Genomic DNA, 23451 nt, shown 5'->3' on the forward strand with positions numbered 1-23451 from the left:
GGTACTCAGTTCTTCTGATTTAGTTGTACTCAAGTGGATGAGGCAGTTCTTCTGATTTAGTTGTACTCAAGTGGATGAGGCAGTTCTTCTGATTTAGTTGTACTCAAGTGGATGAGGCAGTTCTTGTGATTTAGTTGTACTCAAGTGGATGAGGCAGTTCTTGTGATTGCCGTATATCTTTTTGTGGAGTATGGTTTTGGATTATGCTATTTTGGATTTAAATTTTTGGGGACGTGAATAATGAATAAATCAACAATCGAAATGCTGAAATGTAACGGGGTTGTTTTAACACTTTGTGTGGCATCAGGGATTCTCTTGGTAAGTCTAGAAAAACTCTCATTTCTATCCATCATATATATAATATAATATAATATCATATAATATAATATCATATAATATCATATCCAATGAACCACTTGATGGAAGTCTGTCTCATCAAAAAGTTTATAAAGTTGATTTCTGTTCATTTATTCGTGAAACGTTTCTGTAGGTTAGAGAGAGATAGAAGCTGCTGTTTGTATGACACTATTGAGTTTCACCAAAACATTTGGTCTCAACAAAGCTTTTACACATACTATAATATACAATGTTATTCTGACACATTCACATCATATCTTGTCAGTGTGTATCCGCCGTCGCCGAGGACCAGAAATGCAGCATTAACGTAACCGAGGCCGACAGCAGTCTGGAATCTATAACGTTGAGACTGACCACGGAGGGACAGCAGTGTAACTTCACTGTGTTATCTGTGGACAGTAGCTCTGTAGTAACACACTGTGTGGAGGATCTGAAGGACAACGATACGTTTCAATGCCAGGTAGTGAGTTTACAACCCGGAACATCACACACCCTGCAAATCATGTCCACCACAGATGGAGAACGGGCCAATGTCACCCTGCAGACCAGTGAGTTGGGCTTTTGTTAAGGATTATATGTTATAGATTTGTTTATGTTTTTTTCTCTCCTTGATTTGTATATTTCAAATCAATATGTAATAATATGATTTGTGTACGGCAAACGATGTATAGTTTAATCAGTGGTTCAGAGTCACTCTTTCTCATTGATATTTATTATGTGAGTAATGCATTTATAATGTCTTAAATCCACGTGTCGTTAGTCACTCTTTCTCATTGATATTTATTATGTGAGTAATGCATTTATAATGTCTTAAATCCACGTGTCGTTAGTCACTCTTTCTCATTGATATTTATTATGTGAGTAATGCATTTATAATGTCTTAAATCCACGTGTCTTGGATACATAGTGTGGGAACCTATTCTACTATCTGTTGCAGCAGGCTTTCCACTTGTGTCCTAGGAGGGAGGGAGGGAGGGAGGGAGGGAGGGAGGGAGGGAGGGAGGGAGGGAGGGAGGGAGGGAGGGAGGGAGCTCTCTGCTGCCTGTCGTCACATCATACAGGCTTTTTGTTACATTTCATGTGCTTTTCCCTCGGCTTCACTTATATGACCACAGGAACTGAAACCCTGCTGAGAGAGAGTGATAAACCAGTAACTGTGTGTGTGTGTGTGTGTGTGTGTGTGTGTGTGTGTGTGTGTGTGTGTGTGTGTGTGTGTGTGTGTGTGTGTGTGTGTGTGTGTGTGTGTGTGTGTGTGTGTGTGTGTGTGTGTGTGTGTGTGTGTGTGTGTGTGTGTTTGCCGGCACATGGCTCTCTTTTGTTGCTGACAACTGCACAGCAGGAAATTCAAACTTGTAGAGTATTTTAGTTTTTAAAAGTATTCTAAAGTTTGCAATTTCCCCTTTGAAATGTCATACTTGATTTGCCCTAACGTAACGTAACGTAACGGTTTTTGTTTTTTTTAAACAGATCAACCCCTATATAAATGTCCATTAATTATAATCCACATTATAATTCACATTTCCTGTCGCTGTAGGATTATTTTCCTGCTGTAGCACACTGGCTCAAATGAAGATCCTACATCTGTATAAGTGAACATACACTTGGCAGGGACCCAGAACAGAAGATCTGACCTTAAGACTCCAGACTCTCTATCGCCCCTCTCTGTCTGTCACTGTCTCTCTCTCTCTCTCTCTCTCTCTCTCTCTCTGTCTCTCTCTCTCTCTCTCTCTCTCTCTCTCTCTCTCTCTCTCTCTCTCTCTCTCTCTCTCTCTCTCTCTCTCTCTCTCTGTCTCTCTCTCTCTCTCTCTCTCTCTCTCTCTCTCTCTCTCTCTCTCTCTCTCTCTCTCTGTCTCTCTGTCTCTCTGTCTCTCTCTCTCTCTCTCTCTCTCTCTGTCACTCTCTCTCTGTCTCTCTCTCTCTCTCTCTCTCTGTCACTCTGTCTCTCTGTCTCTCTCTCTCTCTCTCTCTCTGTCACTCTGTCTCTCTCTCTCTCTCTCTCTCTCTCTCTCTCTCTCTCTCTCTCTCTCTCTCTCTCTCTCTCTCTCTCTCTCTCTCTCTCTCTGCTCTGTCTCTCTCTCTCTCTCTCTCTCTCTCTCTCTCTCTCTCTCTCTCTCTCTCTCTCTCTCTCTCTCTCTCTCTCTCTCTCTCTGTCACTCTGTCTCTGTCTCTCTCTCTCTCTCTGTCTCTCTCTCTCTCTCTCTCTCTCTCTCTCTCTCTCTCTCTCTCTCTCTCTCTCTCTCTCTCTCTCTCTCTCTCTCTCTCTCTCTCTCTCTGTCTCTCTCTCTGTCTCTCTCTCTCTCTCTCTCTCTCTGTCTCTGTCTCTCTGTCTCTCTCTCTCTCTCTCTCTCTGTCACTCTCTCTCTCTCTCTCTCTCTCTCTCTCTCTCTCTCTCTCTCTCTCTCTCTCTCTCTCTCTCTCTCTCTCTCTCTCTCTCTCTCTCTCTCTCTCTCTCTCTGTCACTCTGTCACTCTGTCTCTCTCTCTCTCTCTCTCTCTCTCTCTCTCTCTCTCTCTCTCTCTCTCTCTCTCTCTCTCTGTCTCTCTCTCTCTCTGTCACTAATGTCTCTCTCTCTCTCTCTCTCTGTCTCTCTCTCTCTCTCTCTCTCTCTCTCTCTCTCTCTCTCTCTCTCTCTCTCTCTCTCTCTCTCTCTCTCTCTCTCTCTCTCTCTCAATCTCTCTCTGTCTCTCTGTCACTCTGTCTCTCTCTCTCTCTCTGTCACTCTGTCTCTCTCTCTCTCTCTCTCTCTCTGTCACTCTGTCTCTCTCTCTGTCTCTGTCTCTCTCTCTCTATCGCCCCCCTCTCTCACTCTGTCACTCTGTCACTCTCTCTCTCTCTATCTCTCTCTCTCTGCCACTCTCTCTCTCTCTGCCACTCTCTCTCTCTCTCTCTCTCTCTCTCTCTCTCTCTCTCTCTCTCTCTCTCTCTCTCTCTCTCCCCCTCACCCCAGCTATTTCCTGACTCCATTGTCTCTTTGTTCTAACGGATACAGGGAGTCCTGTGGGTGGGGTGTGGGAGTGGAGGGCAGGACACTATGTTTGGTTCACAGGGCCTGGGCCGATTAGGGTGCATGGCACTGCTCTTGACCTTCTCAGCATGCGATGTCTGAGACCTTTAACAGACTCTAGTCTGGTCATACATCACACTGTCCCCTTTAACAGACTCTAGTCTGGTCGTACATCAGACTGAGACCTTTAACAGACTCTAGTCTGGTCATACATCACACTGAGACCTTTAACAGACTCTAGTCTGGTCATACATCACACTGAAACCTTTAACAGACTCTAGTCTGGTCATACATCACACTGAGACCTTTAATAGACTCTAGTCTGGTCGTACATCACACTGAGACCTTTAACTTACTCTAGTCTGGTCATACATCACACTGAGACCTTTAACAGACTCTAGTCTGGTCATACTGAGACCTTTAACAGACTCTAGTCTGGTCATACATCACACTGAGACCTTTAATAGACTCTAGTCTGGTCATACATCATTCTGAGACCTTCAACAGACTCTAATCTGGTCATACTGAGACCTTTAACAGACTCTAGTCTGGTCATACATCACACTGAGACCTTTAACAGACTCTAGTCTGGTCATACATCACACTGAGACCTTTAACTGACTCTAGTCTGGTCATACATCACACTGAGACCTTTAACAGACTCTAGTCTGGTCATACATCACACTGAGAACTTTAACAGACTCTAGTCTGGTCATACATCACACTGAGACCTTTAACAGACTCTAGTCTGGTCATACATCACACTGAGACCTTTAACAGACTCTAGTCTGGTCATACATCACACTGAGACCTTTAACAGACTCTAGTCTGGTCATACATCACACTGAGACCTTTACCAGACTCTAGTCTGGTCATACATCACACTGAGACCTTTAACAGACTCTAGTCTGGTCATACATCACACTGAGACCTTTAACACACTCTAGTCTGGTCATACATCAGACTGAGACCTTTAACAGACTCTAGTCTGGTCATACATCACACTGAGACCTTTAACAGACTCTAGTCTGGTCATACTGAGACCTTTAACAGAATCTAGTCTGATCATACATCAGACTGAGACCTTTAACAGACTCTAGTCTGGTCATACATCAGACTGAGACCTTTAACAGACTCTAGTCTGGTCATACATCACACTGAGACCTTTAACAGACTCTAGTCTGGTCATACATCACACTGAGACCTTTAACAGACTCTAGTCTGGTCATACATCACACTGAGACCTTTACCAGACTCTAGTCTGGTCATACATCACACTGAGACCTTTAACAGACTCTAGTCTGGTCATACATCACACTGAGACCTTTAACACACTCTAGTCTGGTCATACATCAGACTGAGACCTTTAACAGACTCTAGTCTGGTCATACATCACACTGAGACCTTTAACAGACTCTAGTCTGGTCATACTGAGACCTTTAACATACTCTAGTCTGATCATACATCAGACTGAGACCTTTAACAGACTCTAGTCTGGTCATACATCAGACTGAGACCTTTAACAGACTCTAGTCTGGTCATACATCACACTGAGACCTTTAACAGACTCTAGTCTGGTCATACTGAGACCTTTAACAGACTCTAGTCTGGTCATACATCACACTGAGACCTTTAACAGACTCTAGTCTGGTCATACTGAGACCTTTAACACACTCTAGTCTGGTCATACATCAGACTGAGACCTTTAACAGACTCTAGTCTGGTCATACATCACACTGAGACCTTTAACAGACTCTAGTCTGGTCATACATCACACTGAGACCTTTAATAGACTCTAGTCTGGTCGTACATCACACTGAGACCTTTAACTTACTCTAGTCTGGTCATACATCACACTGTCCCCTTTAATAGACTCTAGTCTGGTCATACATCATTCTGAGACCTTCAACAGACTCTAATCTGGTCATACTGAGACCTTTAACAGACTCTAGTCTGGTCATACATCACACTGAGACCTTTAACAGACTCTAGTCTGGTCATACATCACACTGAGACCTTTAACAGACTCTAGTCTGGTCGTACATCACACTGAGACCTTTAACTGACTCTAGTCTGGTCATACATCACACTGAGACCTTTAACAGACTCTAGTCTGGTCATACATCACACTGAGACCTTTAACAGACTCTAGTCTGGTCGTACATCACACTGTCCCCTTTAACAGACTCTAGTCTGGTCATACATCACACTGAGACCTTTAACAGACTCTAGTCTGGTCATACATCACACTGAGACCTTTAACAGACTCTAGTCTGGTCATACATCACACTGAGACCTTTAACAGACTCTAGTCTGGTCATACATCACACTGAGACCTTTAACTGACTCTAGTCTGGTCATACATCACACTGAGACCTTTAACAGACTCTAGTCTGGTCATACATCACACTGAGACCTTTACCAGACTCTAGTCTGGTCATACATCACACTGAGACCTTTAACAGACTCTAGTCTGGTCATACATCACACTGAGACCTTTAACACACTCTAGTCTGGTCATACATCAGACTGAGACCTTTAACAGACTCTAGTCTGGTCATACATCACACTGAGACCTTTAACAGACTCTAGTCTGGTCATACATCACACTGAGACCTTTAACAGACTCTAGTCTGGTCATACTGAGACCTTTAACACACTCTAGTCTGGTCATACATCAGACTGAGACCTTTAACAGACTCTAGTCTGGTCATACATCACACTGAGACCTTTAATAGACTCTAGTCTGGTCATACATCATTCTGAGACCTTTAACAGACTCTAGTCTGGTCATACATCACACTGAGACCTTTAACAGACTCTAGTCTGGTCATACATCACACTGAGACCTTTAACAGACTCTAGTCTGGTCATGGTCATACATCAGACTGAGACCTTTAACAGACTCTAGTCTGGTCATCATCACACTGAGACCTTTAATAGACTCTAGTCTGGTCATACATCATTCTGAGACCTTTAACAGACTCTAGTCTGGTCATACATCACACTGAGACCTTTAATAGACTCTAGTCTGGTCATAGATCATTCTGAGACCTTTAACAGACTCTAGTCTGGTCATACATCAGACTGAGACCTTTAACAGACTCTAGTCTGGTCATACATCACACTGAGACCTTTAACTGACTCTAGTCTGGTCATACATCACACTGAGACCTTTAACACACTCTAGTCTGGTCATACATCACACTGAGACCTTTAACAGACTCTAGTCTGGTCATACATCACACTGAGACCTTTAACACACTCTAGTCTGGTCATACATCACACTGAGACCTTTAACAGACTCTAGTCTGGTCATACATCACACTGAGACCTTTAACAGACTCTAGTCTGGTCATACATCACACTGAGACCTTTAACACACTCTAGTCTGGTCATACATCACACTGAGACCTTTAACTGACTCTAGTCTGGTCATACATCACACTGAGACCTTTAACACACTCTAGTCTGGTCATACATCACACTGAGACCTTTAACAGACTCTAGTCTGGTCATACATCACACTGAGACCTTTAACAGACTCTAGTCTGGTCATACATCACACTGAGACCTTTAACACACTCTAGTCTGGTCATACATCACACTGAGACCTTTAACACACTCTAGTCTGGTCATACATCACACTGAGACCTTTAACAGACTCTAGTCTGGTCATACATCACACTGAGACCTTTAACAGACTCTAGTCTGGTCATACATCACACTGAGACCTTTAACAGACTCTAGTCTGGTCATACATCACACTGAGACCTTTAACAGACTCTAGTCTGGTCATACATCACACTGAGACCTTTAACAGACTCTAGTCTGGTCATACATCACACTGAGACCTTTAACAGACTCTAGTCTGGTCATACATCACACTGAGACCTTTAACAGACTCTAGTCTGGTCATACATCACACTGAGACCTTTAACAGACTCTAGTCTGGTCATACATCACACTGAGACCTTTAACTGACTCTAGTCTGGTCATACATCACACTGAGACCTTTAATAGACTCTAGTCTGGTCATACATCACACTGAGACCTTTAACAGACTCTAGTCTGGTCATACATCACACTGAGACCTTTAACACACTCTAGTCTGGTCATACATCACACTGAGACCTTTAACAGACTCTAGTCTGGTCATACATCACACTGTCCCCTTTAACACACTCTAGTCTGGTCATACTGAGACCTTTAACAGACTCTAGTCTGATCATATATCACACTGAGACCTTTAACAGACTCTAGTCTGGTCATACATCACACTGAGACCTTTAACACACTCTAGTCTGGTCATACATCACACTGAGACCTTTAACACACTCTAGTCTGGTCATACTGAGACCTTTAACAGACTCTAGTCTGATCATATATCACACTGAGACCTTTAACAGACTCTAGTCTGATCATACTGAGACCTTTAACAGACTCTAGTCTGGTCATACATCACACTGAGACCTTTAACAGACTCTAGTCTGGTCATACTGAGACCTTTAACAGACTCTAGTCTGATCATACTAAGACCTTTAACAGACTCTAGTCTGATCATACTAAGACCTTTAACAGACTCTAGTCGTACATCACACTGACCTTCAACAGACTCTAGTCATACAGTGCATTTGAAAATATTCAGACCCCTTGACTTTTTCCACATTTTGTTACATTACAGCCTTATTCTAAAATCAATTAAAACATTTAAAAATCATTAATCTACACACAATACCCCATAATGACATCACAATACCCTATAATGACACCGCCATACCTCATAATGACATCACAATGCCCCATAATAATGTCACAATACCCCATAATGACATCACAATAGAACTTAATGACATCACAATACCCCTTAATGACGTCACAATACCCCGTAATGACATCACAATATCCCTTAATGACATGACAATACCCCCATAATGACAAAGTGAAAACAGGTTTTTAGATATTTTTGCAAATGTATAAAAAACAGAAATATCCTTTGCTATGAGACTTGAAATTGAGCTCAGGTGCATCCTGTTTCCATGATCATCCTTCAGATGTTTCTACAACTTGATTGGAGTCCACCTGTGGTAAATTCAAATGATTGGACATGATTTGGAAAGGCACACACCTGTCTTTATAAGGTCCCACAGTTGATCAGATCACAAAAGGGGGTTGCTCTATGCCATGTTAATACGTCCTACAAAATACAATGACGTTCTGGCATTCCAGAATGTCATTGTTCTATTCTGTCAGTACCACCACAGGAGAGGCTCGTTAACGCACCACTGTTACCCACCCAAATGGGCGCCTGCCTGCCTGGAATAGGGAGTCAGAGCTCGCCTCCTGCCCCCTCCCCACCCATCTAAAAGGTCCCCTTTTTCTCCTCTCTCGCTTCCCATCATCCCCTCCCAGCGGGCTAGCGGCGGCTCGGGGGCTAGCGGGGGCTCGGGGTCTGACCGGGGCTGAAGCCGTGGCCAGAGAACTTTAAACAGCCATGAAACAATCCTATCTGCTTCCGCCATCTCCACCACGCACCTCTCTACTGGTCTGTTCTCAGAGTCTCTCTACTGGTCTGTTCTCAGAGTCTCTCTACTGGTCTGTTCTCAGAGTCTCTCTACTGGTCTGTTCTCAGAGTCTCTCTACTGGTCTGTTCTCAGAGTCTCTCTACTGGTCTGTTCTCAGAGTCTCTCTACTGGTCTGTTCTCAGTCTCTCTACTGGTCTGTTCTCAGTCTCTCTACTGGTCTGTTCTCAGTCTCTCTACTGGTCTGTTCTACTGGTCTGTTCTCAGTCTCTCTACTGGTCTGTTCTCAGTCTCTCTACTGGTCTGTTCTCAGAGTCTCTCTACTGGTCTGTTCTCAGAGTCTCTCTACTGGTCTCTACTCTACTGGTCTGTTCTCAGAGTCTCTCTACTGGTCTGTTCTCAGTCTCTCTACTGGTCTGTTCTCAGAGTCTCTACTGGTCTGTTCTCAGAGTCTCTCTACTGGTCTGTTCTCAGTCTCTCTACTGGTCTGTTCTCAGTCTCTCTACTGGTCTGTTCTCTGTCTCTCTACTGGTCTGTTCTCAGTCTCTCTACTGGTCTGTTCTCAGAGTCTCTCTACTGGTCTGTTCTCAGAGTCTCTCTACTGGTCTGTTCTCAGAGTCTCTCTACTGGTCTGTTCTCAGAGTCTCTCTACTGGTCTGTTCTCAGTCTCTCTACTGGTCTGTTCTCAGAGTCTCTACTGGTCTGTTCTCAGAGTCTCTACTGGTCTGTTCTCAGAGTCTCTCTACTGGTCTGTTCTCAGAGTCTCTACTGGTCTGTTCTCACTGGTCTGTTCTCAGAGTCTCTACTGGTCTGTTCTCAGAGTCTCTACTGGTCTGTTCTCAGAGTCTCTACTGGTCTGTTCTCAGAGTCTCTCTACTGGTCTGTTCTCAGTCTCTCTACTGGTCTGTTCTCAGAGTCTCTACTGGTCTGTTCTCAGAGTCTCTCTACTGGTCTGTTCTCAGAGTCTCTACTGGTCTGTTCTCAGAGTCTCTCTACTGGTCTGTTCTCAGTCTCTCTACTGGTCTGTCTCTACTGGTCTGTTCTCAGAGTCTCTCTACTGGTCTGTTCTCAGAGTCTCTCTACTGGTCTGTTCTCAGAGTCTCTCTACTGGTCTGTTCTCAGAGTCTCTACTGGTCTGTTCTCAGAGTCTCTACTGGTCTGTTCTCAGAGTCTCTCTACTGGTCTGTTCTCAGAGTCTCTACTGGTCTGTTCTCAGAGTCTCTCTACTGGTCTGTTCTCAGAGTCTCTACTGGTCTGTTCTCAGAGTCTCTACTGGTCTGTTCTCAGAGTCTCTCTACTGGTCTGTTCTCAGAGTCTCTCTACTGGTCTGTTCTCAGAGTCTCTCTACTGGTCTGTTCTCAGAGTCTCTACTGGTCTGTTCTCAGAGTCTCTCTACTGGTCTGTTCTCAGAGTCTCTCTACTGGTCTGTTCTCAGAGTCTCTCTACTGGTCTGTTCTCAGAGTCTCTCTACTGGTCTGTTCTCAGAGTCTCTCTACTGGTCTGTTCTCAGAGTCTCTCTACTGGTCTGTTCTCAGAGTCTCTCTACTGGTCTGTTCTCAGAGTCTCTCTACTGGTCTGTTCTCAGAGTCTCTCTACTGGTCTGTTCTCAGAGTCTCTCTGGTCTGTTCTCAGAGTTCTACTGGTCTGTTCTCAGAGTCTCTCTACTGGTCTGTTCTCAGAGTCTCTCTACTGGTCTGTTCTCAGAGTCTCTACTGGTCTGTTCTCAGAGTCTCTCTACTGGTCTGTTCTCAGAGTCTCTCTACTGGTCTGTTCTCAGAGTCTCTACTGGTCTGTTCTCAGTCTCTCTACTGGTCTGTTCTCAGAGTCTCTACTGGTCTGTTCTCAGAGTCTCTCTACTGGTCTGTTCTCAGAGTCTCTCTACTGGTCTGTTCTCAGAGTCTCTACTGGTCTGTTCTCAGAGTCTCTACTGGTCTGTTCTCAGAGTCTCTACTGGTCTGTTCTCAGAGTCTCTCTACTGGTCTGTTCTCAGAGTCTCTCTACTGGTCTGTTCTCAGAGTCTCTACTGGTCTGTTCTCAGAGTCTCTCTACTGGTCTGTTCTCAGAGTCTCTCTACTGGTCTGTTCTCAGAGTCTCTACTGGTCTGTTCTCAGAGTCTCTCTACTGGTCTGTTCTCAGAGTCTCTCTACTGGTCTGTTCTCAGAGTCTCTACTGGTCTGTTCTCAGAGTCTCTCTACTGGTCTGTTCTCAGAGTCTCTACTGGTCTGTTCTCAGAGTCTCTCTACTGGTCTGTTCTCAGAGTCTCTCTACTGGTCTGTTCTCAGAGTCTCTCTACTGGTCTGTTCTCAGTCTCTCTACTGGTCTGTTCTCAGAGTCTCTCTACTGGTCTGTTCTCAGAGTCTCTCTACTGGTCTGTTCTCAGAGTCTCTCTACTGGTCTGTTCTCAGAGTCTCTCTACTGGTCTGTTCTCAGAGTTCTCTCTACTGGTCTGTTCTCAGAGTCTCTCTACTGGTCTGTTCTCAGAGTCTCTCTACTGGTCTGTTCTCAGAGTCTCTCTACTGGTCTGTTCTCAGAGTCTCTGTTCTCAGACTGGTCTGTTCTCAGAGTCTCTCTGGTCTGTTCTGGTCTGTTCTCAGAGTCTCTCTACTGGTCTGTTCTCAGTCTCTCTACTGGTCTGTTCTCAGAGTCTCTACTGGTCTGTTCTCAGAGTCTCTCTACTGGTCTGTTCTCAGAGTCTCTACTGGTCTGTTCTCAGAGTCTCTACTGGTCTGTTCTCAGAGTCTCTCTACTGGTCTGTTCTCAGAGTCTCTCTACTGGTCTGTTCTCAGAGTCTCTACTGGTCTGTTCTCAGAGTCTCTCTACTGGTCTGTTCTCAGAGTCTCTCTACTGGTCTGTTCTCAGAGTCTCTACTGGTCTGTTCTCAGAGTCTCTACTGGTCTGTTCTCAGAGTCTCTACTGGTCTGTTCTCAGTCTCTCTACTGGTCTGTTCTCAGAGTCTCTCTACTGGTCTGTTCTCAGAGTCTCTCTACTGGTCTGTTCTCAGAGTCTCTCTACTGGTCTGTTCTCAGTCTCTCTAGTCTCTCTACTGGTCTGTTCTCAGAGTCTCTCTACTGGTCTGTTCTCAGAGTCTCTCTACTGGTCTGTTCTCAGAGTCTCTACTGGTCTGTTCTCTGTCTCTCTACTGGTCTGTTCTCTGAGTCTCTACTGGTCTGTTCTCAGTCTCTACTGGTCTGTTCTCAGAGTCTCTACTGGTCTGTTCTCAGAGTCTCTCTACTGGTCTGTTCTCAGAGTCTCTCTACTGGTCTGTTCTCAGAGTCTCTCTACTGGTCTGTTCTCAGAGTCTCTCTACTGGTCTGTTCTCAGAGTCTCTCTACTGGTCTGTTCTCAGAGTCTCTCTACTGGTCTGTTCTCAGAGTCTCTACTGGTCTGTTCTCAGTCTCTACTGGTCTGTTCTCAGTCTCTACTGGTCTGTTCTCAGTCTCTACTGGTCTGTTCTCAGAGTCTCTACTGGTCTGTTCTCAGAGTCTCTACTGGTCTGTTCTCAGAGTCTCTACTGGTCTGTTCTCAGAGTCTCTACTGGTCTGTTCTCAGAGTCTCTACTGGTCTGTTCTCAGAGTCTCTCTACTGGTCTGTTCTCAGAGTCTCTACTGGTCTGTTCTCAGAGTCTCTACTGGTCTGTTCTCAGAGTCTCTACTGGTCTGTTCTCAGAGTCTCTACTGGTCTGTTCTCAGAGTCTCTCTACTGGTCTGTTCTCTGTCTCAGAGTCTCTACTGGTCTGTTCTCAGAGTCTCTACTGGTCTGTTCTCAGAGTCTCTACTGGTCTGTTCTCAGAGTCTCTACTGGTCTGTTCTCAGAGTCTCTACTGGTCTGTTCTCAGAGTCTCTACTGGTCTGTTCTCAGAGTCTGGTCTGTTCTACTGGTCTGTTCTCAGAGTCTCTCTACTGGTCTGTTCTCAGAGTCTCTACTGGTCTGTTCTCAGAGTCTCTACTGGTCTGTTCTCAGAGTCTCTACTGGTCTGTTCTCAGAGTCTCTACTGGTCTGTACTGGTCTCAGAGTCTCTACTGGTCTGTTGTCAGAGTCTCTCTACTGGTCTGTTCTCAGAGTCTCTCTACTGGTCTGTTCTCAGAGTCTCTCTACTGGTCTGTTCTCAGAGTCTCTACTGGTCTGTTCTCAGAGTCTCTACTGGTCTGTTCTCAGAGTCTCTACTGGTCTGTTCTCAGAGTCTCTCTACTGGTCTGTTCTCAGAGTCTCTACTGGTCTGTTCTCAGAGTCTGTTCTCTACTGGTCTGTTCTCAGAGTCTCTACTGGTCTGTTCTCAGAGTCTCTACTGGTCTGTTCTCAGAGTCTCTCTACTGGTCTGTTCTCAGAGTCTCTACTGGTCTGTTCTCAGAGTCTCTACTGGTCTGTTCTCAGAGTCTCTACTGGTCTGTTCTCAGAGTCTCTCTACTGGTCTGTTCTCAGTCTCTCTACTGGTCTGTTCTCTAGTCTCTCTACTGGTCTGTTCTCAGAGTCTCTCTACTGGTCTGTTCTCAGAGTCTCTACTGGTCTGTTCTCAGAGTCTCTACTGGTCTGTTCTCAGAGTCTCTCTACTGGTCTGTTCTCAGAGTCTCTCTACTGGTCTGTTCTCAGAGTCTCTCTACTGGTCTGTTCTCAGAGTCTCTCTACTGGTCTGTTCTCAGAGTCTCTCTACTGGTCTGTTCTCAGAGAGTCAGAGTCTCTACTGGTCTGTTCTCAGAGTCTCTACTGGTCTGTTCTCAGAGTCTCTCTACTGGTCTGTTCTCAGTCTCTCTACTGGTCTGTTCTCAGAGTCTCTACTGGTCTGTTCTCAGAGTCTCTCTACTGGTCTGTTCTCAGAGTCTCTCTACTGGTCTGTTCTCAGAGTCTCTACTGGTCTGTTCTCAGAGTCTCTACTGGTCTGTTCTCAGAGTCTCTACTGGTCTGTTCTCAGAGTCTCTCTACTGGTCTGTTCTCAGAGTCTCTCTACTGGTCTGTTCTCAGAGTCTCTACTGGTCTGTTCTCAGAGTCTCTCTACTGGTCTGTTCTCAGAGTCTCTCTACTGGTCTGTTCTCAGAGTCTCTCTACTGGTCTGTTCTCAGAGTCTCTACTGGTCTGTTCTCAGAGTCTCAGAGTCTGTTCTCTACTGGTCTGTCAGAGTCTCTACTGGTCTGTTCTCAGAGTCTCTACTGGTCTGTTCTCAGAGTCTCTACTGGTCTGTTCTCACTGGTCTGTTCTCAGAGTCTCTACTGGTCTGTTCTCAGAGTCTCTACTGGTCTGTTCTCAGAGTCTCTCTACTGGTCTGTTCTCAGAGTCTCTCTACTGGTCTGTTCTCAGAGTCTCTCTACTGGTCTGTTCTCAGAGTCTCTACTGGTCTGTTCTCAGAGTCTCTACTGGTCTGTTCTCAGAGTCTCTCTACTGGTCTGTTCTCAGAGTCTCTACTGGTCTGTTCTCAGAGTCTCTCTACTGGTCTGTTCTCAGAGTCTCTACTGGTCTGTTCTCAGAGTCTCTCTACTGGTCTGTTCTCAGAGTCTCTACTGGTCTGTTCTACTGGTCAGAGTCTCTACTGGTCTGTTCTCAGAGTCTCTCTACTGGTCTGTTCTCAGAGTCTCTCTACTGGTCTGTTCTCAGAGTCTCTACTGGTCTGTCTACTGGTCTGTCAGAGTCTCTCTACTGGTCTGTTCTCAGACTGGTCTGTTCTCAGTCTCTACTGGTCTGTTCTCAGAGTCTCTCTACTGGTCTGTTCTCAGAGTTCTACTGGTCTGTTCTCAGAGTCTCTACTGGTCTGTTCTCAGTCTCTCTACTGGTCTGTTCTCAGAGTCTCTCTACTGGTCTGTTCTCAGAGTCTCTCTACTGGTCTGTTCTCAGTCTCTCTACTGGTCTGTTCTCAGAGTCTCTACTGGTCTGTTCTCAGAGTCTCTCTACTGGTCTGTTCTCAGAGTCTCTACTGGTCTGTTCTCAGTCTCTCTACTGGTCTGTTCTCAGAGTCTACTGGTCTGTTCTCAGAGTCTCTCTACTGGTCTGTTCTCAGAGTCTCTCTACTGGTCTGTTCTCAGAGTCTCTACTGGTCTGTTCTCAGAGTCTCTCTACTGGTCTGTTCTCAGAGTCTCTCTACTGGTCTGTTCTCAGTCTCTCTACTGGTCTGTTCTCAGTCTCTCTACTGGTCTGTTCTCAGAGTCTCTCTACTGGTCTGTTCTCAGTCTCTCTACTGGTCTGTTCTCAGAGTCTCTACTGGTCTGTTCTCAGAGTCTCTCTACTGGTCTGTTCTCAGAGTCTCTCTACTGGTCTGGTCTGTTCTCAGTCTCTCTACTGGTCTGTTCTCAGAGTCTCTCTACTGGTCTGTTCTCAGAGTCTCTCTACTGGTCTGTTCTCAGAGTCTCTACTGGTCTGTTCTCAGAGTCTCTCTACTGGTCTGTTCTCAGAGTCTCTCTACTGGTCTGTTCAGAGTCTCTCTACTGGTCTGTTCTCAGAGTCTCTCTACTGGTCTGTTCTTCTCACTGGTCTGTTCTCAGAGTCTCTCTACTGGTCTGTTCTCAGAGTCTCTCTACTGGTCTGTTCTCAGAGTCTCTCTACTGGTCTGTTCTCAGAGTCTACTGGTCTACTACTGGTCTGTTCTCAGAGTCTCTCTACTGGTCTGGTCTGTTCTCAGAGTCTCTCTACTGGTCTGTTCTCAGAGTCTCTCTACTGGTCTGTTCTCAGAGTCTCTCTACTGGTCTGTTCTCAGAGTCTCTCTACTGGTCTGTTCTCAGAGTCTCTCTACTGGTCTGTTCTCAGTCTCTCTACTGGTCTGTTCTCAGAGTCTCTACTGGTCTGTTCTCAGAGTCTACTGGTCTGTTCTCAGAGTCTCTCTACTGGTCTGTTCTCAGAGTCTCTCTACTGGTCTGTTCTCAGAGTCTCTCTACTGGTCTGTTCTCAGAGTCTCTCTACTGGTCTGTTCTCAGAGTCTCTACTGGTCTGTTCTCAGAGTCTCTCTACTGGTCTGTTCTCAGAGTCTCTCTACTGGTCTGTTCTCAGAGTCTCTCTACTGGTCTGTTCTCAGTCTCTCTACTGGTCTGTTCTCAGTCTCTCTACTGGTCTGTTCTCAGAGTCTCTCTACTGGTCTGTTCTCAGTCTCTCTACTGGTCTGTTCTCAGAGTCTCTACTGGTCTGTTCTCAGAGTCTCTCTACTGGTCTGTTCTCAGAGTCTCTCTACTGGTCTGTTCTCAGAGTCTCTCTACTGGTCTGTTCTCAGAGTCTCTCTACTGGTCTGTTCTCAGAGTCTCTCTACTGGTCTGTTCTCAGAGTCTCTCTACTGGTCTGTTCTCAGAGTCTCTCTACTGGTCTGTTCTCAGAGTCTCTACTGGTCTGTTCTCAGAGTCTCTCTACTGGTCTGTTCTCAGTCTCTCTACTGGTCTGTTCTCAGAGTCTCTACTGGTCTGTTCTCAGTCTCTCTACTGGTCTGTTCTCAGAGTCTCTCTACTGGTCTGTTCTCAGAGTCTCTCTACTGGTCTGTTCTCAGAGTCTCTCTACTGGTCTGTTCTCAGAGTCTCTACTGGTCTGTTCTCAGAGTCTCTCTACTGGTCTGTTCTCAGAGTCTCTCTACTGGTCTGTTCTCAGAGTCTCTCTACTGGTCTGTTCTCAGTCTCTCTACTGGTCTGTTCTCAGAGTCTCTCTACTGGTCTGTTCTCAGAGTCTCTACTGGTCTGTTCTCAGAGTCTCTACTGGTCTGTTCTCAGTCTCTCTACTGGTCTGTTCTCAGAGTCTCTCTACTGGTCTGTTCTCAGTCTCTCTACTGGTCTGTTCTCAGAGTCTCTCTACTGGTCTGTTCTCAGAGTCTCTACTGGTCTGTTCTCAGAGTCTCTCTACTGGTCTGTTCTCAGTCTCTCTACTGGTCTGTTCTCAGAGTCTCTACTGGTCTGTTCTCAGTCTCTCTACTGGTCTGTTCTCAGAGTCTCTCTACTGGTCTGTTCTCAGAGTCTCTCTACTGGTCTGTTCTCAGAGTCTCTCTACTGGTCTGTTCTCAGAGTCTCTCTACTGGTCTGTTCTCAGAGTCTCTCTACTGGTCTGTTCTCAGTCTCTCTCTACTGGTCTGTTCTCAGAGTCTCTCTACTGGTCTGTTCTCAGAGTCTCTCTACTGGTCTGTTCTCAGAGTCTCTCTACTGGTCTGTTCTCAGAGTCTCTCTACTGGTCTGTTCTCAGAGTCTCTCTACTGGTCTGTTCTCAGAGTCTCTCTACTGGTCTGTTCTCAGAGTCTCTCTACTGGTCTGTTCTCAGAGTCTCTCTACTGGTCTGTTCTCAGAGTCTCTACTGGTCTGTTCTCAGAGTCTCTCTACTGGTCTGTTCTCAGAGTCTCTACTGGTCTGTTCTCAGAGTCTCTCTACTGGTCTGTTCTCAGAGTCTCTCTACTGGTCTGTTCTCAGAGTCTCTCTACTGGTCTGTTCTCAGAGTCTCTCTACTGGTCTGTTCTCAGAGTCTCTACTGGTCTGTTCTCAGAGTCTCTCTACTGGTCTGTTCTCAGAGTCTCTCTACTGGTCTGTTCTCAGAGTCTCTCTACTGGTCTGTTCTCAGAGTCTCTCTACTGGTCTGTTCTCAGAGTCTCTCTACTGGTCTGTTCTCAGAGTCTCTCTACTGGTCTGTTCTCAGAGTCTCTACTGGTCTGTTCTCAGAGTCTCTCTACTGGTCTGTTCTCAGAGTCTCTCTACTGGTCTGTTCTCAGAGTCTCTCTACTGGTCTGTTCTCAGAGTCTCTCTACTGGTCTGTTCTGGTCAGAGTCTCTCTACTGGTCTGTTCTCAGAGTCTCTACTGGTCTGTTCTCAGAGTCTCTCTACTGGTCTGTTCTCAGAGTCTCTCTACTGGTCTGTTCTCAGAGTCTCTCTACTGGTCTGTTCTCAGAGTCTCTCTACTGGTCTGTTCTCAGTCTCTCTACTGGTCTGTTCTCAGAGTTCTCTCTCTACTGGTCTGTTCTCAGAGTCTCTACTGGTCTGAGTCTCTCTACTGGTCTGTTCTCAGAGTCTCTCTACTGGTCTGTTCTCAGAGTCTCTCTACTGGTCTGTTCTCAGAGTCTCTACTGGTCTGTTCTCAGAGTCTCTCTACTGGTCTGTTCTCAGAGTCTCTACTGGTCTGTTCTCAGAGTCTCTCTACTGGTCTGTTCTCAGAGTCTCTCTACTGGTCTGTTCTCAGAGTCTCTCTACTGGTCTGTTCTCAGAGTCTCTCTACTGGTCTGTTCTCAGAGTCTCTCTACTGGTCTGTTCTCAGAGTCTCTACTGGTCTGTTCTCAGAGTCTCTCTACTGGTCTGTTCTCAGAGTCTCTCTACTGGTCTGTTCTCAGAGTCTCTCTACTGGTCTGTTCTCAGAGTCTCTACTGGTCTGTTCTCAGAGTCTCTCTACTGGTCTGTTCTCAGAGTCTCTCTACTGGTCTGTTCTCAGAGTCTCTCTACTGGTCTGTTCTCAGAGTCTCTCTACTGGTCTGTTCTCAGAGTCTCTCTACTGGTCTGTTCTCAGAGTCTCTCTACTGGTCTGTTCTCAGAGTCTCTCTACTGGTCTGTTCTCAGAGTCTCTCTACTGGTCTGTTCTCAGAGTCTCTCTACTGGTCTGTTCTCAGTCTCTCTACTGGTCTGTCTCTCTACTGGTCTGTTCTCAGAGTCTCTCTACTGGTCTGTTCTCAGAGTCTCTCTACTGGTCTGTTCTCAGAGTCTCTCTACTGGTCTGTTCTCAGTCTCTACTGGTCTGTTCTCAGAGTCTCTCTACTGGTCTGTTCTCAGAGTCTCTCTACTGGTCTGTTCTCAGAGTCTTCTACTGGTCTGTTCTCAGAGTCTCTACTGGTCTGTTCTCAGAGTCTCTCTACTGGTCTGTTCTTCTCAGTTCTCAGAGTCTCTCCTGGTCTGTTCTCAGAGTCTCTCTACTGGTCTGTTCTCAGACTGGTCTGTCTCTCTACTGGTCTGTTCTCAGAGTCTCTCTACTGGTCTGTTCTCAGAGTCTCTCTACTGGTCTGTTCTCAGAGTCTCTCTACTGGTCTGTTCTCAGAGTCTCTACTGGTCTGGTCTCTACTGGTCTGTTCTCAGAGTCTCTCTACTGGTCTGTTCTCAGAGTCTCTCTACTGGTCTGTTCTCAGAGTCTCTCTACTGGTCTGTTCTCAGAGTCTCTCTACTGGTCTGTTCTCAGAGTCTCTACTGGTCTGTTCTCAGAGGTCTGTTCTCAGAGTCTCTCTACTGGTCTGTTCTCAGAGTCTCTCTACTGGTCTGTTCTCAGAGTCTCTCTACTGGTCTGTTCTCAGAGTCTCTCTACTGGTCTGTTCTCAGAGTCTCTCTACTGTCTGTCTGTTCTCACTGGTCTGTTCTCAGAGTCTCTACTGGTCTGTTCTCAGAGTCTCTCTACTGGTCTGTTCTCAGAGTCTCTCTACTGGTCTGTTCTCAGAGTCTCTCTACTGGTCTGTTCTCAGAGTCTCTCTACTGGTCTGTCTGTCTCTCTACTGGTCTGTTCTCTGTCTCTCTACTGGTCTGTTCTCAGAGTCTCTACTGGTCTGTTCTCAGAGTCTCTCTACTGGTCTGTTCTCAGAGTCTCTCTACTGGTCTGTTCTCAGAGTCTCTACTGGTCTGTTCTCAGAGTCTCTACTGGTCTGTTCTCAGAGTCTCTCTACTGGTCTGTTCTCAGAGTCTCTACTGGTCTGTTCTCAGAGTCTCTCTACTGGTCTGTTCTCAGAGTCTCTCTACTGGTCTGTTCTCAGAGTCTCTACTGGTCTGTTCTGGTCTGTTCTCAGAGTCTCTCTACTGGTCTGTTCTCAGAGTCTCTCTACTGGTCTGTTCTCAGAGTCTCTCTACTGGTCTGTTCTCAGAGTCTCTCTACTGGTCTGTTCTCAGAGTCTCTCTACTGGTCTGTTCTCAGAGTCTCTCTACTGGTCTGTTCTCAGAGTCTCTACTGGTCTGTTCTCAGAGTCTCTACTGGTCTGTTCTCAGAGTCTCTCTACTGGTCTGTTCTCAGAGTCTCTCTACTGGTCTGTTCTCAGAGTCTCTCTACTGGTCTGTTCTCAGAGTCTCTCTACTGGTCTGTTCTCAGAGTCTCTCTACTGGTCTGTTCTCAGAGTCTCTCTACTGGTCTGTTCTCAGAGTCTCTCTACTGGTCTGTTCTCAGAGTCTCTCTACTGGTCTGTTCTCAGAGTCTCTCTACTGGTCTGTTCTCAGTCTCTCTACTGGTCTGTTCTCAGAGTCTCTCTACTGGTCTGTTCTCAGAGTCTCTCTACTGGTCTGTTCTCAGAGTCTCTCTACTGGTCTGTTCTCAGAGTCTCTCTACTGGTCTGTTCTCAGAGTCTCTACTGGTCTGTTCTCAGAGTCTCTACTGGTCTGTTCTCAGAGTCTCTCTACTGGTCTGTTCTCAGAGTCTCTCTACTGGTCTGTTCTCAGAGTCTCTCTACTGGTCTGTTCTCAGAGTCTCTCTACTGGTCTGTTCTCAGAGTCTCTCTACTGGTCTGTTCTCAGAGTCTCTCTACTGGTCTGTTCTCAGAGTCTCTCTACTGGTCTGTTCTCAGAGTCTCTCTACTGGTCTGTTCTCAGAGTCTCTACTGGTCTGTTGGTCTGTTCTCACTGGTCTGTCTCTCTACTGGTCTGTTCTCAGTCTCTCTACTGGTCTGTTCTCAGAGTCTCTCTACTGGTCTGTTCTCAGAGTCTGGTCTGTTCTCTCTACTGGTCTGTTCTCAGAGTCTCTCTACTGGTCTGTTCTCAGAGTCTCTCTACTGGTCTGTTCTCAGAGTCTCTACTGGTCTGTTCTCAGAGTCTCTCTACTGGTCTGTTCTCAGAGTCTCTCTACTGGTCTGTTCTCAGAGTCTCTCTACTGGTCTGTTCTCAGAGTCTCTCTACTGGTCTGTTCTCAGAGTCTCTCTACTGGTCTGTTCTCAGAGTCTCTCTACTGGTCTGTTCTCAGTCTCTCTACTGGTCTGTTCTCAGAGTCTCTCTACTGGTCTGTTCTCAGTCTCTCTACTGGTCTGTTCTCAGAGTCTCTCTACTGGTCTGTTCTCAGAGTCTCTCTACTGGTCTGTTCTCAGAGTCTCTACTGGTCTGTTCTCAGAGTCTCTCTACTGGTCTGTTCTCAGAGTCTCTCTACTGGTCTGTTCTCAGAGTCTCTACTGGTCTGTTCTCAGAGTCTCTCTACTGGTCTGTTCTCAGAGTCTCTCTACTACTGGTCTGTTCTCAGAGTCTCTCTACTGTCTGTTCTCAGAGTCTCTCTACTGGTCTGTTCTCAGAGTCTCTCTACTGGTCTGTTCTCAGAGTCTCTCTACTGGTCTGTTCTCAGAGTCTCTCTACTGGTCTGTTCTCAGTCTCTCTACTGGTCTGTTCTCAGAGTCTCTCTACTGGTCTGTTCTCAGAGTCTCTCTACTGGTCTGTTCTCAGAGTCTCTCTACTGGTCTGTTCTCAGTCTCTCTACTGGTCTGTTCTCAGAGTCTCTACTGGTCTGTTCCTAGTCTCTACTGGTCTGTTCTCAGTCTCTACTGGTCTGTTCTCAGTCTCTACTGGTCTGTTCTCAGTCTCTACTGGTCTGTTCTCAGAGTCTCTACTGGTCTGTTCTCAGAGTCTCTCTACTGGTCTGTTCTCAGAGTCTCTCTACTGGTCTGTTCTCAGAGTCTCTCTACTGGTCTGTTCTCAGAGTCTCTCTACTGGTCTGTTCTCAGAGTCTCTACTGGTCTGTTCTCAGAGTCTCTACTGTCTGTCTGTTCTACTGGTCTGTTCTCAGAGTCTCTCTACTGGTCTGTTCTCAGAGTCTCTACTGGTCTGTTCTCAGAGTCTCTCTACTGGTCTGTTCTCAGAGTCTCTCTACTGGTCTGTTCTCAGAGTCTCTCTACTGGTCTGTTCTCAGAGTCTCTCTACTGGTCTGTTCTCAGAGTCTCTCTACTGGTCTGTTCTCAGAGTCTCTACTGGTCTGTTCTCAGAGTCTCTACTGGTCTGTTCTCAGTCTCTCTACTGGTCTGTTCTCAGAGTCTCTCTCTACTGGTCTGTTCTCAGAGTCTCTCTACTGGTCTGTTCTCAGAGTCTCTCTACTGGTCTGTTCTCAGAGTCTCTCTACTGGTCTGTTCTCAGAGTCTCTCTACTGGTCTGTTCTCAGAGTCTCTGGTCTGTTCTCAGAGTCTCTCTACTGGTCTGTTCTCAGAGTCTCTCTCTACTGGTCTGTTCTCAGAGTCTCTCTACTGGTCTGTTCTCAGAGTCTCTCTGGTCTGGTCTGTTCTCAGAGTCTCTCTACTGGTCTGTTCTCAGAGTCTCTACTGGTCTGTTCTCAGAGTCTCTACTGGTCTGTTCTCAGAGTCTCTCTACTGGTCTGTTCTCAGAGTCTCTCTACTGGTCTGTTCTCAGAGTCTGTTCTCTACTGGTCTGTTCTCAGAGTCTCTCTACTGGTCTGTTCTCAGAGTCTCTCTACTGGTCTGTTCTCAGAGTCTCTCTACTGGTCTGTTCTCAGAGTCTCTCTACTGGTCTGTTCTCAGAGTCTCTCTACTGGTCTGTTCTCAGAGTCTCTCTACTGGTCTGTTCTCAGAGTCTCTCTACTGGTCTGTTCTCTGAGTCTCTCTACTGGTCTGTTCTCAGAGTCTCTCTACTGGTCTGTTCTCAGAGTCTCTCTACTGGTCTGTTCTCAGAGTCTCTCTACTGGTCTGTTCTCAGAGTTCTCTCTCTACTGGTCTGTTCTCAGAGTCTCTCTACTGGTCTGTTCTCAGAGTCTCTCTACTGGTCTGTTCTCACTGGTCTGAGTCTCTCTACTGGTCTGTTCTCAGAGTCTCTCTACTGGTCTCTACTGGTCTGTTCTCAGTCTCTCTACTGGTCTGTTCTCAGACTGGTCTGTTCTCTCTCTACTGGTCTGTTCTCAGAGTCTCTCTACTGGTCTGTTTCTCACTGGTCTGTCAGAGTCTCTACTGGTCTGTTCTCAGTCTCTACTGGTCTGTCTCTCTACTGGTCTGTTCTCAGAGTCTCTCTACTGGTCTGTTCTCAGAGTCTCTCTACTGGTCTGTTCTCAGAGTCTCTCTACTGGTCTGTTCTCAGAGTCTCTCTACTGGTCTGTTCTCAGAGTCTCTCTACTGGTCTGTTCTCAGAGTCTCTCTACTGGTCTGTTCTCAGAGTCTCTCTACTGGTCTGTTCTCAGAGTCTCTCTACTGTTCTCAGAGTCTCTCTCTGTTCTCAGTCTCTCTACTGGTCTGTTCTCAGAGTCTCTACTGGTCTGTTCTCAGTCTCTCTACTGGTCTGTCTCTCTACTGGTCTGTTCTCAGTCTCTCTACTGGTCTGTTCTCAGTCTCTACTGGTCTGTTCTCAGAGTCTCTCTACTGGTCTGTTCTCAGAGTCTCTCTACTGGTCTGTTCTCTCTCTACTGGTCTGTTCTCAGAGTTCTCTCTACTGGTCTGTTCTCAGAGTCTCTCTACTGGTCTGTTCTCAGAGTCTCTCTACTGGTCTGTTCTCAGAGTCTCTCTACTGGTCTGTTCTCAGAGTCTCTCTACTGGTCTGTTCTCAGAGTCTCTCTACTGGTCTGTTCTCAGTCTCTCTACTGGTCTGTTCTCAGAGTCTCTCTACTGGTCTGTTCTCAGTCTCTCTACTGGTCTGTTCTCAGAGTCTCTCTACTGGTCTGTTCTCAGTCTCTACTGGTCTGTTCTCAGAGTCTCTCTACTGGTCTGTT

The 23451-nt window shown here is 46.2% G+C and overlaps 1 pseudogene; it reads left to right on the forward strand.

The window, feature by feature from the left end:
• The first annotated feature begins 11 nt into the window (after window positions 1–11).
• The window catches only part of LOC124024986, a 72783-nt pseudogene continuing 49343 nt past the window's right edge, over window positions 12–23451 (forward strand).

This window comes from Oncorhynchus gorbuscha, unplaced genomic scaffold (assembly GCF_021184085.1).
Source record: "Oncorhynchus gorbuscha isolate QuinsamMale2020 ecotype Even-year unplaced genomic scaffold, OgorEven_v1.0 Un_scaffold_2106, whole genome shotgun sequence".
Classification (NCBI taxonomy): Eukaryota; Metazoa; Chordata; class Actinopteri; order Salmoniformes; family Salmonidae; genus Oncorhynchus; species Oncorhynchus gorbuscha.